General features: G+C 41.4%; 1 long non-coding RNA gene across 1 annotated transcript; it reads left to right on the plus strand.

Annotated features, from left to right (window-relative positions):
* The first annotated feature begins 681 nt into the window (after positions 1–681).
* Positions 682–21,356, plus strand: LOC122675967. Its single transcript, XR_006335380.1, has 3 exons — positions 682–963; positions 4,398–4,635; positions 21,022–21,356. It is a non-coding gene; the product is annotated as an uncharacterized LOC122675967 (long non-coding RNA).
* The last annotated feature ends 272 nt before the right edge of the window (positions 21,357–21,628 follow it).

The raw sequence follows: 21,628 nt of genomic DNA on the forward strand, positions 1-21,628 counted from the left end.
CTTTGGGGCCCTGCTTTTCCCAGAAACCTGGGGTAATATTTGTACTTCTGCCTTCAAACTCTGGTGTGTTGTTCAGAGGACCAACACAGTAGGTTTAAAACTACTTGAAGACTATTGTTTCATTAATTATAGTTTTAGTTCTAGTTTTCAACAGCATCAGGCCTCTGCAGAAAACGAAATGGGTCTCCAGGTATCAAATGTACATGCGTGCTTCTGAAGGGATTGAGAAAAGAATGTAGAAGGAGCAATTTTTTCTTTTTCTTTTTTTCCTAGAAAGCTCTGTTGTTTAATTTTCTTCTTGGAATAAAAAATCCCAACCACACTGTAGGGAATAGAGCTCGGCTTCTCTGATGTCACCCTCACCCCATAGCCAGTCTCACTTCCCCTTTCTCCCCAACAGATTCAAAACCTTTATGTTTGGGCTTCTCTGGTGACCATGTTAAACGTTTAAATCCCCTTGAATGATTATAATAACCTAAACAACTGAAAGGAAGACAGAGGACAAGGAATAGGAGAGAGGAGAAAGAGAAAGGTTGGGTTGTATTCTTTGGAAGGAGGGTAGCTAATGAGACCTATATTTTCATTTTGAGCCAAACAGTTTTTTTTTCCCCCCCAACACAGAAGGCTAGAACAACTCCAGACAGGAGTAGGCAGGAGCAGGAACATGAGCCCTGACTGCTCTCCAGCTAGTGATGTTACCACCCATTTGTGATTCCTAAGACAGAACAGAGGAGCAAGCCAAGCCTTAACACCTGCCTTGCATTAACAAGCATGGACCTGGCCTGTCAGGTACAGTCCATCCAGGGATGGGCCGCTCCCCTTCGTCTTGGATCCTGCCTGAGGCCAGGGTGAGTCCTGTAAAGATTCAGAACCCTCTTGATCCACACAGACCAAGCAGCCAGGCCTGCCAGTGTTGGACCGCAGACCGCCTTCATCCAGCGAGTAAATCAATGCAAACCCAAGGTAAGGCATGCGAATCAGAAAAATTTACAGGGGGTGCACAGGCCGTGTAGAGAGCCCAAGAAAAGAGTTAGAGCAGGAAACCTCTTCAGTGACTCCTTTTCCAAGCCATTCTTTAACTCCTGAGTCACTCTCCACACCCCGCAGTGCAAACCAAGACTCAACCGCCTTACCAGTTCAGGGTGGATGCTGCAAACACTGCCTCCAATGGCTATGACAATTCGACACGGTCTTCTCCTAGTTGCCTTTTAGATCTTCACATGCCTCGTTTTTCTCCAGTGGTCAGTTCTCCGCTGGATCAAGGAAAGAACAGCCTGGTAGAAAGCAAAGCCAATGATCACTAGCCAGTGTTGTGCCTTGAGCAATGCATGTGTAGTTATACTAATCGGTTGATTGATGCAGATTCAGTTGGGAAATGCTACATTTTAAGGAAGTGCAACCTTTTAACTTCTTAGTTGGAGTAGGCAGCATGCCAAGGGAAGGAGGACTGAATTAAACAGGAGAGCAATTTTTTGAAGCATGGACATTGAGCTGGGCACAAACCAAGCCGGCTCCTGGGATTCTCAGAAGATCCAAGGAGAAGTGGGCTGGCAAGTAATAGTTGAGCATCACAGCAAATACCAGCTAGGTGATCATGCCCACTCTTGTGCGCCAAGTCCAGGTTTGGGCATGTCAGTTTCCTCTACTGAACTTTTTTTGCACAATGCTGCCTTTCATATTTAATCAAATTTTATAATTCATGGCTCAGAAACCTGGAATATTGATGTCTTTAGTGTTAAAAGACTCAGTTATCCCATGTACAGCATTGGCCTCTCTTCTTCAGTAGGGTTAAACAGCTCTGTTCTTAAATATAAAGATAAAACCCATTACCCACCTTCCAGGATTAGCCTGATAATATTAGGTAGAACCCAAAAATCATAAAATTGTTGGGTTCAGAAGGACTTCAGAGATCACTCCATACCTGAATCTTCTACATGATACCCCTAACAAAGTGTCCATCATGCTCCTTCTTAGATATCTCCAGGCTGGGAACTTTCTGTCTCCCAAGGTGGCCCATTCTATGGTTGATCAGATTTAGAAGTTAGGTGTGTTAAATTTGGACTTATTTATTGAGTCAATTATAGGAAGTGATTTATCACAGCAAGATAGCACTCACCAAAGATATTTGGGGCTGTGTGTAGGTTGGTGACCATAACGGATACAAATAGGATCCATGATCACAGACTATACCCCACATCCCAACCCATATGTAAGCCTTCAGTCAGCAGAGTGAACAGAAAAATATTGGCTGTTGTACACTGTGCCAGGGATAGTGATATACTTTCAAATGACAGTCTTAGGTATTTGTGATAAAGCTTGTGTGAAAATTCTTCATTGGTCACAGAGAAGAACTTGATCTAATCACCTTTGACTTTCAAGAGAACATATGAAATTCAGGTCAATATCATAATTTTTCAGACACCAATGGACATTTAATCTCTCCCATCAGATTAGTCATTTCCACAGGTTTTCTTCCTCTTGGACCTATACCTAGGTAAGAAAAATTATAGATTTGGGTGCCTAATCCAGTTTTAGGACTGGGAAATTCCCAGAAGAAATCTTATCTGAGTTCTCCATCTTAAAACTAAGAAGCAAAGGCCCAGAAAGAGGAGGCATTTGACCCAAGATCACAGAGTCCTTTTGAGATGGAGTCAGGACTAAATCACTGGTCTCCCTACTCCTAGTAGAGTGCTCTGATCTTCATTATCAGTGGTGATGTGCTGAGCATGTACAAATAGTGATGCTGTCTCCAGTGTGCTTTGGGTCAGGCTCTATAGAAAGTTTTATGGAGTACAAGAATGAGCCAACTTCTCTCAGATCCCACTGTGGCAATCTCATGGAAGTGGCTAACATACCTTTGAAAATTATCAGTACACTGCAACAACAAAATACACTGTGAACACCATCTACTTGTATCTGCATGCAAATATATCAAAATAATCCTCATCATAAGACCTGCTAGCTATTTGTGCATCTACTATGTTCCCAGGTGGCCCAGTGGTAAAGAATCCACCTGCCAAGGCAGGAGATGTGGGTTCAATCCCTGGGTATAGAAGATACCCTGGAGGAGGAAATGGCAACATATGCCAGTATTCTTGCCTGGAAAATCCATGGTCAGAGAAGCCTCATGGGCTACAGTTCATGGAGTTGCAAAGAGTCCGACACAGCTTAGAGACTGAGCATGCACACACACTCTGTTTCAAGCACTTTAAATAACTTATTAGCTCTAAGCCTCCCAACAACTTTGTGAGGTTGATGTTATTATGATTGTTTTTCATGCGAATAAACTGAGGCTCAGAAGCCACATAGCCAGTGTGGCATAGTCAAGATCTGGGACCTAGTCCTCTTGGCACCAAAGTCTGCTATTTTCACCATAGCCACTACCTTCTATAGATTATCTCAAACCTTCCCCTGTGCCTCACCCACTAAATTAGCCCTGAATATTTTCTATGACTGGTGCTAGTATGGAATGAAGTTGAGATTTTTTTTTAATTCCTTGACTATTCAACTAAGTTATCCCTTCAGTCAATTTGGGAAGCCTCTTCCCCTTTTACTGGTGTGTTCTTTTATTTAAGGAATCTTGTAGAAAACAGGGCAAACTAAGACCTTAGCATCTGGTGGTAAGTTGCAATGTTCGATATGTAAACATAAATAAATAGAAACAATAACATCCTGAAAAAATTTATTCACTGGTCATAAATTTAAAAACTGTTGTTTGTACTAAAACATATTTATATGAAAAGACTGTGAAATATAAAATCAGAATTCTTTTTTCTGTAGAGTTAGGTCCAGCATCTGTTTGTAAATTCCTTACATAAATAAAAAAATTTTCCATAATATATATGTCTTAAGATATATATTTGATATTTTAAATGGAAAACAAATATAGGGATTATATCAGCACTTGCCTTAATAAAGAAATATCTACTTTTTAGGTTAGGGTAACATTTAAATAGCAAAAAATAGAACGTGGATTCTGATAGATGCAGTGTTCTGGTAAAGTAAAAAAAAATATAATTGTGTAACTTTGGCAGAATTATCCTATGCTCCTCTTAAAGTCTTGGGTTAAAGTTCACAAACATGGAACATCTACTTGGAGTTCTGTCACATAAGAAACTGCATGGCAGCTTAGAGAAGCCAGCCCCTGGGGCAATGAGAGTACTGTCATCTTAGGAATGAAGTAGTTATAAGGTATTGGATGTGTGATTTATACTCCTGATTCATACCCAAGTAAAATATAAACATCCTCTCTTCCTTTGAAAATTCACTAGGGGTTCTTCGATTCAAATGTATTGTTTGAATTGTTTGTTCAATAAAAACAATTAGAATCAATGATAAAAGTGTAATAAAAAGAGCTAACCTTCTTGTAAGCCAGGCTCGTTCTATGTTCTTTTCAGGTATTAGCTCTTCAATCTTCCCAACAACTTAGTGGAAAAGGTGTTGTGATTATCGGCTTTCCTGAATGCCCGAATCTGCAGAGCTGCTGCATGAGGGAGTCTTTGTTCAGAGTCAGACAGTGACTCCAAGAGCCTGGGGTCTCTCACCACAGTGCTGCCCTGCCTCCAGCCCTGGCCAGCGAATGGGTCCTCCACTCCTCAGACACTAGCCCAAGCAGCAAGGATGAAGTCGCCTGTGGTGAGTACTTGTGTAGGATCTTCGTGGTTTCAGCCGCCTGGATGCCACCACCTTCCTTATCAGACAGAGTTTCCTATTTTGATGGGTGAGTCATCAGGTGCTTCATGATCTTCAGCTGCATTTCCTCTTTAAGGGGAAGCCCCTGCCCCTTCAGCACCAGGCTTACCTTACTGGTCTCCTCTGAATGTTTCGTTGGTCATTCCCTGGGCTTGAGTTACCTTTACTCTGCCAACGTCTGCTCTTTTTCAGACTTGAAAAACACCAGTCGATTCTCACTTACCAAAACATAAGCATCCACAGACCAGGACTCATGTCTGATTTATTCTTTATTCAGTGTCATCTTGGAATAGGAGGGTCCCCTGGGGAGGGCCTGGCAACCCACTCCAATATTCTCGCCTGGAGAATCCCATGGACAGAAGAGCCTGGTGTGATACAGACCATGGGGTAGCAGAGAATCAGACACAAATGAGGCGACTTAGCAGGCAGCAGACCATGTCATCTTCCTAGTATTTGGCAGCTATTTGATAAATGCTGAAAGAATAAATAGTGGTGAGTAAATGTTAAAAGAAGGAACAAATGACTCCCCTTTGAGAACCTTCTAGACTAAGCAGCCCCTTACATCTGCTTTAGTACTGATTCTTTCAATTATTAACTCTGCAAATATTCCTTGAGTGTCCATGACCTGAAATAGAACTTGAAATCCTATACATAGAATGGAAGTATTCATGCTTAAAGACTCACATTTCTTCATTCATCCATGTGTTCATTCACTCAACAGCATTTACTGAGTACTTCCTATGCTAAGAATTTGCAGTAAGTAGAAGTATGGGTGTTAAAAACCGTAGATTTATACTGGAAATTCCTGGTTTTCAACTTGATTTCACCCCTTAATAACTGTGTACCTGGGCAACTTTTGTAACCACTGTGTACCCGTTTCCTTATTTGCAAAGAGGAAAATACAGTATTAGCATTCTCAGTTAGCTGTGAGGATTAAAAGAGATCACACATGTTAAGTGCTCAGTAAATCTTAGCCATTAGCTATTATCATTTCCCTGGTAAGTGAAACAAAGAGGAGTGAGACATAATCCTTCTCAAGGAACCAGCATATTCATGGGTATATAAGTTTTTAGTGTATGAGGTACAAATAAAAATGCTAAGGATGCTCAGATTATGTAGAGATGATTTGCAAACAGGGAAAAATCAGAGATGGTACCCTTCCTCGAGAAGACTGTGTTTAAACAGGTTTGGATATGCAGATGTGTAGGGGAAAGCATTCCAGGGGGTGGAAATGGCCCAACAAATAAATGGAGGTATAACAAGCCGGTATTCTGGGCTTCCGAGTCACTGAGCAGTTAATTTGACAAGACTGCAAGAGACAAAAGGGAGCTAGGGAAAGAGGCAATGATAGCAAAAAGGAAATATCTTGGGGAGGATCTTGAAAATCAGTGAGTGAGTTTGAGTTCTGTTCAATGTCAACAGGGTGTGTGGCCATGGCTTTATGTGCATCATGCATTAGTTTCATTTTTGTTTTTGACGGTGGATGGGTATGGTCATCTGTATTCAAAGCTTTTTAGATTTTAAATTATTTACACTTTCATGTTTGAGAAATTTGATCAGCTCCCAGTGTGCTTATTTATTTACTAAATTGGAGTATAATTGCTTTATAAAGTTATGTTGGTTTCTGCTGTAAAACAGCGTGAATCGGCTGTATGTGTACATACATCCCTCACTCTTGCGCTTCCCTCCTGCCTCCCCCATCCCACTCCTCTAGGTCATCTCAAAGCACAAAACAGCTCCCTGCGCAATATAGCAGCTTCTCACTAGCTATCTGTTTTTGCAGTTGGTAGTGTATACACAATGCTACTCTCTCAATTCATCCCACCCTCTCCCTCCCCTGCTGTGCCCACAAATCTGCTCTCAATGTCTGCGTCTCTATTCCTGGCCTGCAAATAGGCTCACCAGTGTCATTTTTCTAAATTCCATATATATGTGTTAATATATGATATTTGTTTTTCTCTTTCTGACTTACTTCCATTTGTATGACAGACTGTACATGAATGTCCTTCATGTCACCTGAGTGACGCGGTAGCTCTGTGTAGTCAGCCTCATGAGTAAGATAACCTGCCTGTAGCAAGAACTGGTACTTAGATGGGCTGGGCTATGAATGTCATGGCCTCTAATTACAAGACCTTCTGTTTTCTGAGGTGGGGAAGTACACATATACTGCACATGCAAACCAAGCCCATGTTGCCTGCATGGGGGAAAAGAGACAGTCTGATGACCAGGCCTCCAGCAGGGGGTTACCTCTGCCACCACCGGCTGCTTTCTTTAGCTGTGATTTGAAGCAGTAAATGCTGTGCAAAGCAAAATCAGCTATAGGTAGTCCCTGCTCTCCAGACTCGACCTACATCCCCTCTGGCCTTATCCCAGGTTTCTTAAAGAGCTTCAGAAGAAATACACATCGATTGAACTCCAGGGTTACTTATAATGGAAATCTAGTCTCTCATCCCTCCCGAACCCCACAGAAGAGTTGGGCCCTTAATCTGAACCTTGGGGAATCAGAGGCCCAGTTTCCTTTATTTAGCTTTCAGGACATTGGATTTTTTTTTTCCCCCAAAAGCTTGAAGTACCACTGAATATAAAAGTATCCTATGTCCCAACATCTTGACCAATTTAAATAACTCACCTTCTTCTCCAAATCCTATCCTCATATTCTACAAAGTTGGACATTCTCCCTTATTTCTTTTCTTGAGCAGTTGTGTAAAAGGACAGTTTGGGTAAGAACTAACTTAAGAGCATTGCTGCTGCTGCTGCTAAGTCACTTCAGTTGTGTCCGACTCTGTGTGATACCATAGACGGCAGCCCACCAGGCTCCCCTGTCCCTGGGATTCTCCAGGCAAGAACACTGGAGTGGGTTGCCATTTCCTTCTCCAATGTGTGAAAGTGAAAAGTGAAAGTGAAGTCGCTCAGTCCCGTCTGACTCTTAGCGACCCCATGGACTGCAGCCTACCAGGCTCCTCCATCCATGGGATTTTCCAGGCAAGAGTACTGGAGTGGGGTGCCATTGCCTTCTCTGAACTTAAGAACATTACCCCAGAGGAAATTTACTTAGGTAGTACACATATACATAAGAAATAATCACAGTGCATTTATCTCACAATTTATCCAGGAGTCTGTGTGGTCCTGTGAGGAGGTTCTGTGACTAAGTATTCTCTGTTCCCTAGACTTGAACACTTGTCCTTGCACATAGTAAGTGCTCAGTATATTTGTTGATTAGCAAATCAGTTAGTAAGCTGGCAAGTGTCTCTCCATGTAAAGAAGTGCAGAGCAACAACTTGTAGGCAACTCCAGTGATTTTCTTTAACTAGAATTTTCATATGCTTCTTTGCTTTTTTCCCATCCCTTCTGACAAACATGCATACATACTCACACAAATTCACTACTTGCATATTAACATTTTGCCCATGTTCTTTTGTGCTGGTGACCTTGACTTCATGTCACTCAAGACATTTCAAAAGTTTTATTTTGACAGATTCAGTATAAAGTAGGGTGGCTCACTCGTAAAGAAACCACCTGTCAGTGCAGGAGATATGGGTTTAATCCCTGGGTTGGGAAGATCCCCTGGAGAAGGAAATGGCAAACCACTTTAGCATTCTTTCCTGGGAAATACCACGGTCAGAAGAAAACGGGACAGAGGATGAGATGGCTGGATGGCATCACCGACTCGATGGACATGAGGTTGAGCAAACTCCAGGAGTTGGTGATGGACAGGGAGGCCTGGCGTGCTGCGATTCATGGGGTTGCAAAGAGTCGGACACTACTGAGCGACTGAACTGAACTGAACAGTCTGTGGGGTTGCAGAAGAGTCAGACATAATTTAACAACTAAACAACAACAGCAGTATAAAGTAATATCAAATACACTGTGTATACATCTAAAAAGTTTTCTTTTTAAATTTAATAGTTGTATGACCTTAGTCAAGTTACTTAGATGCTTTGGGCTTCAGTTTCCTCTGTAAAATGGGAATAAAAATAGTACCTTTGGTATTTGGGGCTATTGGTAATTTGGTATAGGTAATTACCTATACCAAAGGAGTCCCTTTGGTAATTGGGGCTTCCTTGATGGTTCATATGGTAAAAAATATACCTGCAATGCAGGAGACCCAGGTTCAGTCCCTAGGTTGGGAAGATTCCCTGAAGAATGGAATGGCTACCAAATCCAGTATTCTTGCCTGGAGAATTCCATGGAGAGAGGAGCCTGGGGGGCTACAGTCCATGGGGTTGCAAGGAGTTGGACATGACTGAGTGACTAACACTTTCACTTCCTTGATAATTAAATGAGATGATGGAGAATAGAGTACTTAGCTCAGTCTTTGTCACATAGCATGTGCTCAATAAATGTTTGTTAGTATGACAACAGTGATATTTTTTGTCTATATGACCATCTTGGCACAATTATATATATATATGCATTTATAAGCTATAAGCCAGTTTCCTCTTTTTTGGTAAATGTCAGATAAAAAAAATCTAATAAAAGATTTTAATTATTCATGCATTTATTAGCTATTGACTACCCACTTAATCAACATATTTGAGAAGGCTTAGAGTAAAATAGTGTAAACAGTATCATCATTAACATTTGGATTAGGAAAATCATGAGTCATTTATTGAAGCAGAATAGTTATATAGTCCTTTATTGACTTCCTAATGCTTTTTCAAACATTGTCTGTTCTAATCCTTAATTTTCACAACCCTTAAAACGGAGGCATTATTACCTAACTGATCTGAGGGGGAGTAAAGTGACTTGCTCTAGTCCTCACTGTTTAGTATCTGGTTAAGGGATTCAGAAGTGTTCAAGAATTTAGTAACACAGACCCACCTTCCCCAGTAGAAGAGCTACGAGCCCTTAGTATGAACTTAAAACCCTGATCAGGGCTATGCTCTCAAGATGTGTTGTTAGATGAATGAACAGATCCCCAAATACAACTCCTAAATTCAGGTTCCAGAAAACTGACATAAAATCCTGGTTGCATTCTCTTGGTGAAAAGCAGGACTCAGATAAGACTGTTTACTTAGACATACCTACTCATCTTTTCAGAAATCAGCCTAAAGAACCCCAGCAATGGCATTTAGTCATTTACTGAGTGGTTTGCATGGAGTCCTATTTACTTTGAGAAATTCTCACACTGGCTCTTTCATGCCATGAGGTGGTAAGGTAGGAATTGTTTGTGACTAATGTTTTGCAAAGAGTCAGACACGACTGAGCGACTGAACTGAACTGAACTGAATGTTTTGTAGAAGAGAAGACTGCGCTCTGGGTTACTTAAATAGCTTACTTGAGCTCACCGAGTGTGGAGTAGCTGAAACCAGGTTTGAAATCACCTACAGAGGCTCTGGGCCCTGTTCTCAACACCCTTTCCCCGTGTGTACCTCTCCCACATCTTAATGCCTTAGTCAATTGGACAGGAACACGCCTGCCCAAGCCCAAGCCATTCAATAACGTTAACACTTGTAGAATCAAGATAATATGATGTCCTGACAATCTAAAGGAAGATCTCCACATCAGTACAGTTACTATCAGGTGACATAGCTACATAGAACCCCTGCTGTAAAATTAGGTTCCCCAGGAGGAAAGGAAAGCACTGTCTATTTGCATATACTCTACAACTTGGTAGAAATGGCCCTACCATGGCTGTTGGAGTCAAACTTCTGCATTTTTCAAGTTTCCTCAACTTTATCTGGTTGATCACCAGCTCAGCCCTTCTATAGTGCCCTGAAATTTGCCATGCTTGGCAATGATCTCAGAGGGACTTTCGACATTCTTTGTGGTCAATGTTTTTATATATCTGAGAAAAAAGTAAAATTTTCCTAATTCAAATTATTCTGTACACATTTCCCAATAAAACAAAATAAATCAATGTACAAAATACACATAAAATATATTTTAAAAGTACTCATTCTGAGTATTCGTTGAATAAGTATTTATTGAATGCTGACTATATGCCACACGCACTTCTAAGCCCTAAAGATATAAGAGTGAATGAACACAACAGACAAGATATCTGAACTCACAGAGCTTATAATCTAATGAGAAGGAACAGATAGGAAAGACACAGACAGCAAATATAACAGGGGGTGCTATGCAGAATACATTAGGGATTGGAAGATAAAGGGCATGAATGTGAAGGTGAGTTCTGAGTCGAGGTCTGAAGGAAGGATTGCATCCTGTTACTATCTGGGGAAAAGTGTTCTCAAAGGAGACATCACCAGAAAGGATCTTATGGTGAGAGGTTGCTTGGGTGTCCCAGGAATGGCAAGGAGGCCACTGTAGCTGCAGCAAAGTTTGTGAGGGGGAATGGGTAGGAGTGGAGATCTGATGGGCAGTTGTGTCTGGCAGGGTCTGAATGGAAGTATGGCTCTTACTCTGAGTGAGGCTGGAAGTCACCGGAGCACTTTAAGCAGAGGTGTCACACCATTTGACTTGGCTTTCAAACAGATCATCCTGGCTGCTACATAGAAAAGGAATTGAGAGGTGGGTATGGTGGGGAGAAGGGAGATGGATATGTAGGCTATTCCAAGAGATTAAGCCTAAAATGATTGTGCCTTGGACCACAGTAGGCTTTCCTGTTGGCCCCCAATAAAGAGAAATCTCGGCCAAACTTAAGGATAATTATCTTAAAATACTTGAACCATGGGAGAGAGTACAGGAAACTTTAAACTCCATTTAAAGTTACATGACTAATTCTACTTCTCTAGGGTAATACAAATAAGTATTATCTTTGGTAAGTATATAGGCAATTTCCCCTTCCAACTTTGGAAAATAAAGTAACATTCCATATCACTTCTCTTGGTTTTTCTATGACTTGAGTCACTAAATGGGCTATGAGCTGAATATCTTAGCCAGTTGTTAAGTGATGACGAAAAAGAAAATAATTCTCAGAGCTCTACAGAAGTTCATGGTAGAGTATATTGCAATCATAAAAGATGAAGTTCTCTCAGAAATGTAAGTATTAGTATCTTAACATGTGAAAGAGACACAAGTCACTAGATGTGGAAGAGATCCCAGTTTGTCCATGAAGAAAACGAGACTCAGGAGGGAGATAAACTGTCCAAGTTACAGAGAACTTACTAAGTTTGGACCAGAACTTAGTTCTCACTCCAGCATGATGCCTCCTCCATAAAAAGTTTTCCTTATAAATATATCCTGTTGCTAATATGTAAGAAGGGTTGAAGTGTATCATTTACAGCTGCTCTTACTAAGAACTGTAGTCTTCTCCATTTCTTAGACACTTGACAAGAACTGGCTCCATCCACGCCGTCCTGACCACACCAGCTTGGTTCCTTCATCTCCCTCCCTGCCTCACTCTCCATCCTCACATAACCCCGTGGAGATTAGATGTTTTCTGCTCGATTTTCTTTAAGGAATCTGCCTGCCTGACCTGTATACTCTCACTCCACTGAGAGGGAGAGGCTGAGCAGATAACACCTGAATGACCTGATGGGTTGGGAGAACTCCCCAATTTTAATGTTTTTGTTCCTTTGCCAAAAGGAGTCACATTTTCAAGCCTTGAAATTTCAATATATGGCTTTGTTCCCACTATTTTATATGTACTCATGCATTCATTTTCTGAGGAAGGAACACAGTGTGAATTTGGATGTCAAAAAATGCATAGGATTCCTTTTGTTATGTTTATGGTGATATGAATCTGGAAAAAAACAAAAACAAAAAATCTTGAAAACAAAGATAGGCTAGCCTAGAAAAGCCCCAGAAAGCTAAACCCAGTTCTAGAACTTAGTGGCTTTGTCACCTTTATCAAGGCCATTTTTCTTCAGGGCCTCTACCATCTGATCTATGTAATGAAGAGAAAAGGAGATTGGGGCTTTACTGTTAGCATCTGCTGGGGGACCTCAAAGACTCATTCCTAAGACTTTACCACATATGTGCCAGGCTTTTCTTTACATCCCCAGGCCATTTATGTGGTCCCTTCCTCACCCCACAATCCCAATATCCTCCTTCATAATCTCAAATCTGTGACTCACACTTAGATGAATACGTATTTACTGAGAGCTTCTCTTGTGCTCAGTGCTATGCTGGGCACTGTGAAGCAATGAAAAAGGAACATAAGGCATCATTTCTTCCCTTAAGGAAAATTAAGAGAAAGAGAGGCCTTTTGCATTAGGGAAAAGTTTGCACTCTAGATGTTTTTAAGGAATGAAATTTTAGTGTCTTTATACACCTTGCACAGTTAAAAGTAAGCCAGAAAGATCTGCTTAGGAAAGCACTCAGAGGAATGCTTGAATTAATCCATCAAAATGCTTCAAAATGAACAAATCAAGGGCTCTTTGTAAATGGTGGGATAAGAGACTCAGAAAACAATTGATTCTCTTAAATATCTGAAACATTTTTGTCATAGTTTTGCAATATTAATTTGTTCTATTTTGGAAGGAAAAACAGTCTAGAGATTTTCTGAAGGATCACATTTTCAGAATGATTGGAATCTAAAATCTGAATGAAAAGTACAATCCCTCTGCCTGAAATGCTTTGTTGCCCCATTCTACTTGTCAAAATTATAACCACCTTTGAAAGTGGGAATCACATACTGCCTCATCAGCACCATGACCATCATCATCATCACCATCATCCTCTCCTTTAAATCTTCATGGTTGACTGGTTGCATTACCTTAGAGCACTCATGACCTCTACCTTGCCTCATAGCAATTTGAGAACATGATATTTTTCATCCTGGGATGGGCTCCCTGGAGCAGGGAGCATGTCTAATTCATCTGCTCTCACTGTACCTTGTAAGTAGTAGGATTCTACATGATGTTATAGCAGTGGTCTCATTGCCATTCTGTAATAGATGACTCTGTCATTTGGGAAACAATTTCACCTGTTCTATGAGCTCAACATTCAAAAAACAAAGATCATGGCATCTGATCCCATCACTTTATGGCAAATAGATGGGGAAACATAGGAAACAGTGACAAGTTTTGTTTTCTTGGGCTTCAAAATCACTGCAGAAGGTGACTGCCACAAAATAAAAAGACACTTGCTCCTTGGAAGAAAAGCTATAACAAACCTAGACAGCATATTAAAAAGCAGAGACATTACTTTGCTGACAAATGTGCATATAGTCAAAGCTATGATTTTTCCAGTAGTCGTGTTTGGATGTGAGAGCTGGATCATAAAGGTCTGAAGGCTTAAAAAAAGATACTTTTGAGCTGTGGTATTGGAGAAAGCTCTTGAAAGTCCCTTGGACTTCAGGGAGATCAAACCAGTCCATCCTAAAAGAAATCAATCCTGAATATTCACTGGAAGGATTGATGCTGAAGCTGAAGCTTCAATACTTTGGTCACCTGATGTGAAGAGCTGACTCATTAGAAAAGACTCTGATGCTCAGAAAGATTGAAGGCAGGAGGAGAAGGGGGTGGCAGAAGATAAAATGGTTGGATGGCATCACTGACTCAATGGACATAAGTTTGAGCAAGCTCCAGGAGATGGTGAAGGACAGAGAAGCCTGGCATGCTGCAGTCCATGGGGTTGCAAAGAGTTGGACATGACTGAGCGACTGAACAACAAATGAGGGATCCAAGTTAGAAACAAGTTAGAAATTTCTTTTTAAATTAAAAAACTATCCACCCCAGCAATCCCACTCCTGGGCAAACACACCGAGGAAACCAGATCTGAAAGAGACACGTGTACCCCACTGTTCATTGCAGCACTGTTTATGATAGCCAGGGCATGGAAGCAACCTAGATGCCCATCAGCAGATGAATGGATAAGGAAGCCGTGGTACATATACACCATGGAATATTACTCAGCCATTAAAAATAATTCATTTGAATCAGTTCTAAAGAGATGGATGAAACTGGAGCCCATTATACAGAGCGAAGTAAGCCAGAAAGATAAAGACCAATACAGTATACTAACACATATATATGGAATTTAGAAAGATGGTAACGATAACCGTATATGCAAAACAGAAAAAGAGACACAGATGTACAGAACAGACTTTTAGACTCTGTGGGAGAAGGTGAGGGTGGGATGTTCTGAGAGAACAGCATTGAAACAAGTATACTATCAAGGGTGAAACAGATCACCAGCCCAGGTTGGATGCATGAGACAAGTGCTAAGGGCTGGTGCACTGGGAAGACCCAGAGGGATGGGATGGAGAGGGAGGCGGGAGGGGAATGGGGGGTTGGGATGGGGAACACATGTAAATCCATGGCTGATTCATGTCAATGTATGGCAAAAACCACTACAATATTGTAAAGTAATTAGCCTCCAACTAATAAATTGGGGAAAAATAAAGGTCCAAAAAAAAAAAAATAGACTGTTGTATAATATAAAACAAACAAACAAACAAATAAAAAAACTATCCACAAGGAAATTAGGGCTAGTAAGGTAGCTCTAAAATATTTGGAAACCAGTTTCCTCCTATCTTGTTCCTCTGCTATCTCTAGAATGCTGCCCTTTTCTCTGTGGTATAGAACAGAGCCTCTACCATGTCTGTATTCCAGACCATTGGAAGGAGGAAAGGGGGAGATGGAGGTACCCCACTTCCATTTAATGCACGTCTGGGCAGTTGCACACATTGCTTCCCTCGCATACTGTTGGTAACTTCATCTTCTGGTCCATTTAGTCAGTGGCGTGCTGGAGTCAGTCCCAGGGCAAGTGAAAGCCCATTGTGTGCATTTCCTCCCAACTCCACATTCAGTGAGTCATGCTGACAGCTTTAAATCAGTCTCAGGAGAATCAACACCTGGAAAATTGGCAAACGCTATGAAGCAAGGCTTTTTTTCCTTCTAAGAGAGCTGACTGCTTAAAATTTACTTGTAATATGGTGCACCTAGCTGCAAGAGAAGCTTGGAAATGTAGTCTTTTATTACAACTCTTTGGTCCCATATTTGGAATTATTAGTTGGGCAGCATGTATTTAGCTACAATTCTATATAAAGGAGCAAGGAGTTGTATCTCTATAGAAGAAGTTAAGGATGAATATTTGTAAACAGTTAGAAATCTTTTTTAACAAGTCATCATCTGGAAATAAAGAAAAGGAAAATTGGAAAACCTGTTTTTAACTGAGAGTACAAACCTATCTGTAAATATATCCACATGTGCGTTTCTGCTGCCACTTTTCAGCTGTGAGAGAGCATGCTAGAAAAATATTTAAGCTTATTTGTGTGAGCTCAAGGTATAAGTCTCTGGGCAGAGGTGACATGAACCATATTCTACTCATCTTTGACTATTGGTACTGTCCAAAAATGCAGCTCTGGTTTCCATCACTGCCAGTGTCCAGGCAGGAACTGGATGATCATCACAGGGTTTCCATACAGGACATTTCATTGCGACTGGAGTTCCCCCACCCCTCACCATCTCCAAGTCTCTGTTCCTGCTTCAGATACTCTTCTTGACCCCTCAGATTCTGAGGTCTTCCAGTACTTTCCTTTGTCCCACTTACCACAGTTGTAATTATTACTGTACTCACTCAGTTGATGTCAATCTTCTCACCCAGAGTGCAAGCCACCGAGTTGTTTTATTTACATAGTATTTGCTACACAGAGCAAAGTGCATGGCCGCCGTGGACACAAATTAAATGCGAGTGGAATGGAGGATGAATGCTGTGACCTGTCATGTGTGAAAGGGCCTTGTAAACAGCTCACAATAATTATTCTTCAGAAATAAGATACTGAGATACAAAACAGAACAGAAAGCAAGTGAAGGAAGTGACAGTAAATACTACCAGACATCTAGAAGGAACTGAATTTGATTCTGAGCTTCCTGGAACTAACTACAAAAAGAGAACACACTGTGTTACTGAGTTTTCTTTTTCTAATGAGATATGACTTGTGAAGTCATCTGCAGAGGCCAAGTTTCCCTAGTGATTTATTAAAATGAGACCATTGTTTCCTCCCAGCTAATGTTTAAGCATGATCAAATTTCTCCCAACTTAAAAAAAAAAAGATGAAAAGAAAAGAGATGTCCATCAGCAGCTGTCCTCCCCACCCAAATTCCTTTGTACATGGTCTGTGATGTCTCCTGTCTCCATTTCCTCGCCTCCCCATCATAGTTCAGCTCACTGGAGTCTTGCTTCTGCTCTGACCATCCTACCCAAGCTGCCATCCTGAAGTGCCAGAGTCAATGTGTCTGTATCTCTGCTTCCTTCTTTATTGCAGCAGGTATTTCTTAATTATTTGAAACTCTCACCACTGCTAGACCATGTCTCTTGACTCTGTGACCCAAAATTGTACTGGTTCTCTTCCTGGATCTTCTCTCTTTCTCAGGCTTTTTTAAGGATAGTTTGAGTTCTGTTCCTCTAGTAAATGTTGGCATTCCTTGGAGTTTTGAGATGTTTCCTTTGACCCTTTTCTTTCCTCACTCTACATACCCTCCCAAGGAAATTTAATTGACTCAAATGACTTTAATTACTCTTTAGATTCTAATAACTCCTAAGTTTTAATCTTTAGAATGGATGGCCCACCAGAGTTTCAAACACACATATTTAACTACCTTGTAAATGTCACCTCAAATTCAGCATGCCCCAAACAGAGCCCATATTTTTCCTTCATCTTAACTTTTTCTTCCTCATGTGTCCTCCGTCTCAGTGAAGGGTCCTACCTTCTACCCAGCATCTATGACAAGATAAAGATCTTGTCATCCTTTTTAAGTCATTTCTCCGACTCTATTCCCCCAACAATCAACCACGAAGTCCTATTAACTCTCCTTCCTAAACATCTCTCAAATCAGTCCACTGATTCCTCTCACCAATGTCACTACCTTAGGGCAGGCCCCTGGATCTCTGTCACAGCTCTTAACCAGCTGTGCCCAGGCTTACCATGCTTGTAAATGATTTTCCATAAAGCAAACAAAGTGGTCTTTCTGAAGCAGCACTCTGAACTTGTTCTTGTCCTGCTTACAACTTATCAGTGGCTCTCCGTAGCCTCCAAAATGAAGATCTAACTCCATAATGAGGTTTCAGTGGCCTGCATGGTCTGACTCCTGCTTACCTTCCAGCCTTGTCTCCTTCTGACTTCTAAACCCCACTCCTGGAGAAGGGGATCCTCCTATGCTGTTGCTGGGAATGTAAATTTGTATAGCCACTATAGAGAACAGTATCAGTTTAGTTCAGTTCAGTCACTCAGTGGTGTCCAACTCTGCGACCCCATGGACTGCAGCACACCAGGCCTCTCTGTGCATCACCCACTCCCGGAGTTTACTCAAACTCATGCCCATTGAGTTGGTGATGTCATCCAACCATCTCATCCTCTGTTGTCCCCTTCTCCTCCTCAATTTTTCCCAGCATCAGGGTCTTTTCAAATGAGTCAGCTCTTCACATCAGGTGGCCGCCAGATGTGAAGAGTGGAGAACAGTATGGAAGTTCCTTAAAAAGCTAAAAATAGAGCTCCATATGACCCTGCAATCCCACTCCTGGGCATATGATCCATACATGATCCAAAAGGGTACATGCACCCGAACGTTCATTGCGGCGCTGTTTACAACAGCCAAGACGTGGAAGAAACCTAAATGTCCATTGACAGAAGAGTGCATAAAGATGTGGTACGTATATACAATGGAATGTTACTCAGCCATTAAAATGAATGAAATAGTGTCATTTGCAGTGACATAGATGGATCTAGAGATTGTCATACTGAGTGAAGTAAGTCAGAAAAGGAAACTGTCATATGACATCCATTATATGTGGAATCTAAAAAGAAAGGGTACAAATGAACTTATTTACAAAACAGAAAGAGACTCACAGACTTAGAGAAGAAACTTGTGGTTGCTGGGGGGAAGATGGGGCAGGGGAGGGACAGTTAGGGAGTTTAGGATGGACATGGTCACACTGCTACATTTAAGACAGATAACAGCAAACCCTGCTCCTGAATGCCATCCTCCCACCAGCTGAGCCACCTTTGCTCTCCATGGTATCTGGCTCTCTCTTGCTTCAGCATTCTGCACCTGCTATCCTCCTTCTCTGCTGGTCCCTCCACACTCCTCCTAAATCACTCCAATCATCCTCTCACTCCCACCTTAGAAGTAACCCCACTCATTCATTCATTTCGTAAATATTTGCTGAGCAAGCTACTATGTGCCAGACAGCACACAGGCACTTGTGATACCACAGCAAAGCAAGACCTAAGTGGTCTCTGCCCCCATGGTCCCAGTCCAAGTGGCCTTCCTTGACTTTCCAAGTCTGTTAGGTCTCATATGGAACCCTGTCCTCACTCTACATGGTTCTGTCTCTGGTATAGTTGGAGGACTTTTAAACTTGGGTACCAAAGAGGTCAACAGGCTTTTTCTATAAAGGGATAGATTACAGATAATAAATACTTTTGTCTCTGTAGGGCACACAGCCTTGGTCAGAGCTACTCAACTCCACAGTTAGGGAAAGCGGCCACAGACACTACACACACCAAGTGTATTAGACTTTTTTCACAAATGGAGATGGCGAGCCAGACTTGGCTCATTGGGTGTAGTTTGCTGACCCTTGGACTAAAAAGTTAAACTAGTATGTTCTCTTTTATCTTTGTATCCACAGTGTAGACACAGTACTTGGCATAGACATTTGCTAATAAGTAGATCAAGCTTTAAATCCTTTGTCACTATTCCCGAACCATTCCCCACAGCACAGTGTTTTGTTTTTCCCTTGGTATGATAGTTAAAAGTTTAGCTATATGAACAACTAAATTTCATATAATCATTATAGACTTTAGTCATTTTATTTGTGTGTATATAGATGTAGTCGATCATTTGTCCCATACGTACTTAAACCTACCTTAAACTTTTCTTGAGCAGGTGAAATATTAGAGGAAAAACACCTCAAGTCAATGAATGAAACACGGGGCATGAGGTAAAGTTTCAGTGAGCTGTCAGTGGGGACATATATAACACAGATAAGGTATTGTCCCTGGGGGGCTTATAATGCAGAAAGGAGATAAGAAGATGAGCAAATAATTTCAATTCAAAGTAGAAAGTGCTGTGTCCTTTGAGGGAGGGATCAGCCAAATACTCTGGGACTTTGATAAGGAAGTGAAACTTGTCTTTAGCCAAAGAGATCAAAGAAGGCTCTGAGAGAGAAACATTTAAGCTGGACATGGTACGGTAGGTATTTGGGACACTGATAAGTCACTAAATGGTCTTTGAGACCGAGAAAAGAACAGGCACACCCACAAGTTACTAGAAAGCAAGTTTTCATGAACCTACATCCAGGGACTGGCTGATAAAAGAACAGCCAAATCCCTTCAAGAAGGTGCCAAGTCCATTCTGGTCTGGAATGCATTGATAATTGGGACATTTTGCTCAGAGACTACAAATTGACATTCTGTCGTCATCCCTCTTGGAATAGAAACCCTGATCCTTTCAAGTAATTAGCACCAATTCAGAACATGTGTGCAAAAATAAATCACAAGTGTCCAAAAACAGATATGTTAAGTTCAATGGTTAGGAAGCAAACGTTCTTATTAGCTCCACCTACACCAACAAAATCAGAAGCAATTAGCATTTAAAAGTAGAAGAGACAAGGAGAGTTCACAGTTCCCACTGGAAAATTATTATTTATATAAACGTCCACAATGACCTCAATGCATCCTTCCTGACCTCAGTCATGTTATTTCAATGGCTAAAGGATCTGATTTCTTTTAGGAGGTTAAGGAGGGAGAACCATGGATTCTGTGCATATTATCCCAGTTAAAACTGACAGGTGTGTGGCCTCTAGCACACAGACAGCTCGGACTCCATCTCACTGGAGTGAGTCTGGGCCTCAAGCGACCCTCAGTGTAGATGACAAGAGGATCTGCTTTGTCTCAGGATGCTCAGAAGATCTGTGCCTAGAAGCCCATTGCATGAAGCAGTGTCGACCTTTGCCCACGGGACACCTGCCTGTTGGAGAAAGCCTCAGTGGTACATACTGAAAAAGGGCGGCAGCTCCGAAGAACCCAGGAGTGCACATGTAGCAGTGGCCTGTCACACGCTCTCTAGGATATGTCAAGGATGGAGTCTTATCATTGGCATTTGTGGTCAGACTGCAGAGGCAAACGGAGACCTGACGAACTCAGGTGTGATAAGAGCACCAGCCGCTGGCTCCACAGGACTCTGAGTCGAGGTTGTGTCACTAACTTGCACTGTCAACTTTGCCAAACCATTTGCTCTTTCTCGGCCTCATTTCCCCCATCCTTAAAATGAGGGGCTGAACAGGGTTATCTTCTTGCTTTATTCCATGTGGGTTTTTTGCCCTTTGAAAACTCAAGTCTTTTTCTGCTTCGTTTTATCCCCTTGCTTGGGAAGATGTGGTGAATGCCGGGCTGGGAAGTAAGGCGTAGGACTCAAATATTTTTCTATTCTTCATAAAACGTGTGAAAATATACCCCATACTTCTTTCCCCCAAAAGGTTGTGGCTTTAGGAACATAGGACCGACATGAAGGACACAGAAAGTCCACTTGGCAGGGCCATGGAACAGCCCAGCAGTTGGCATCAACCTGCAAAACAAACATCACATTTAAAGTTGATTGGACCTTGGAATCATTGAGGGCTGAAGGAGAAGAGATTCACTCAAAGTGACAAGTTAAAGACAACTGTGAGTCAATCTGTTGGTTCCAAATCCTCTTTCCAGCTTGTCTTCCTTCCTCTGGCTTCCATGTATCTAACCACAGTCAGGGCTTAGAGGTTGATGACATGTGCCCGCTTGAAATAAAATGTTGGTAGATTCTTACATGGGTGGGGAGTGAATTAAATCTTTGACCACTTGTTTTTAATTAGGGTGTCATTGAGTTTTTCATACTTTCCCCATAATTTTTCATTTTTCTCCAGTTCTCTCAACCACCATGCATACACACAAATGTTTTTTCTTTTTTTGGCAAAAATTAAATGCTGAACTCTCTCCTTCTTGTATATCTTCCCATTTGCCAGTCAGTCTCTAGTTCAACACTTTGTCCATACTTTCCTTGAGCTTTTCTAATATTCCTGTGTATGGATCCATTGCCTCTGTTAAGTCATA

This window comes from Cervus elaphus, chromosome 19 (assembly GCF_910594005.1).
Source record: "Cervus elaphus chromosome 19, mCerEla1.1, whole genome shotgun sequence".
NCBI lineage: Eukaryota > Metazoa > Chordata > Mammalia > Artiodactyla > Cervidae > Cervus > Cervus elaphus.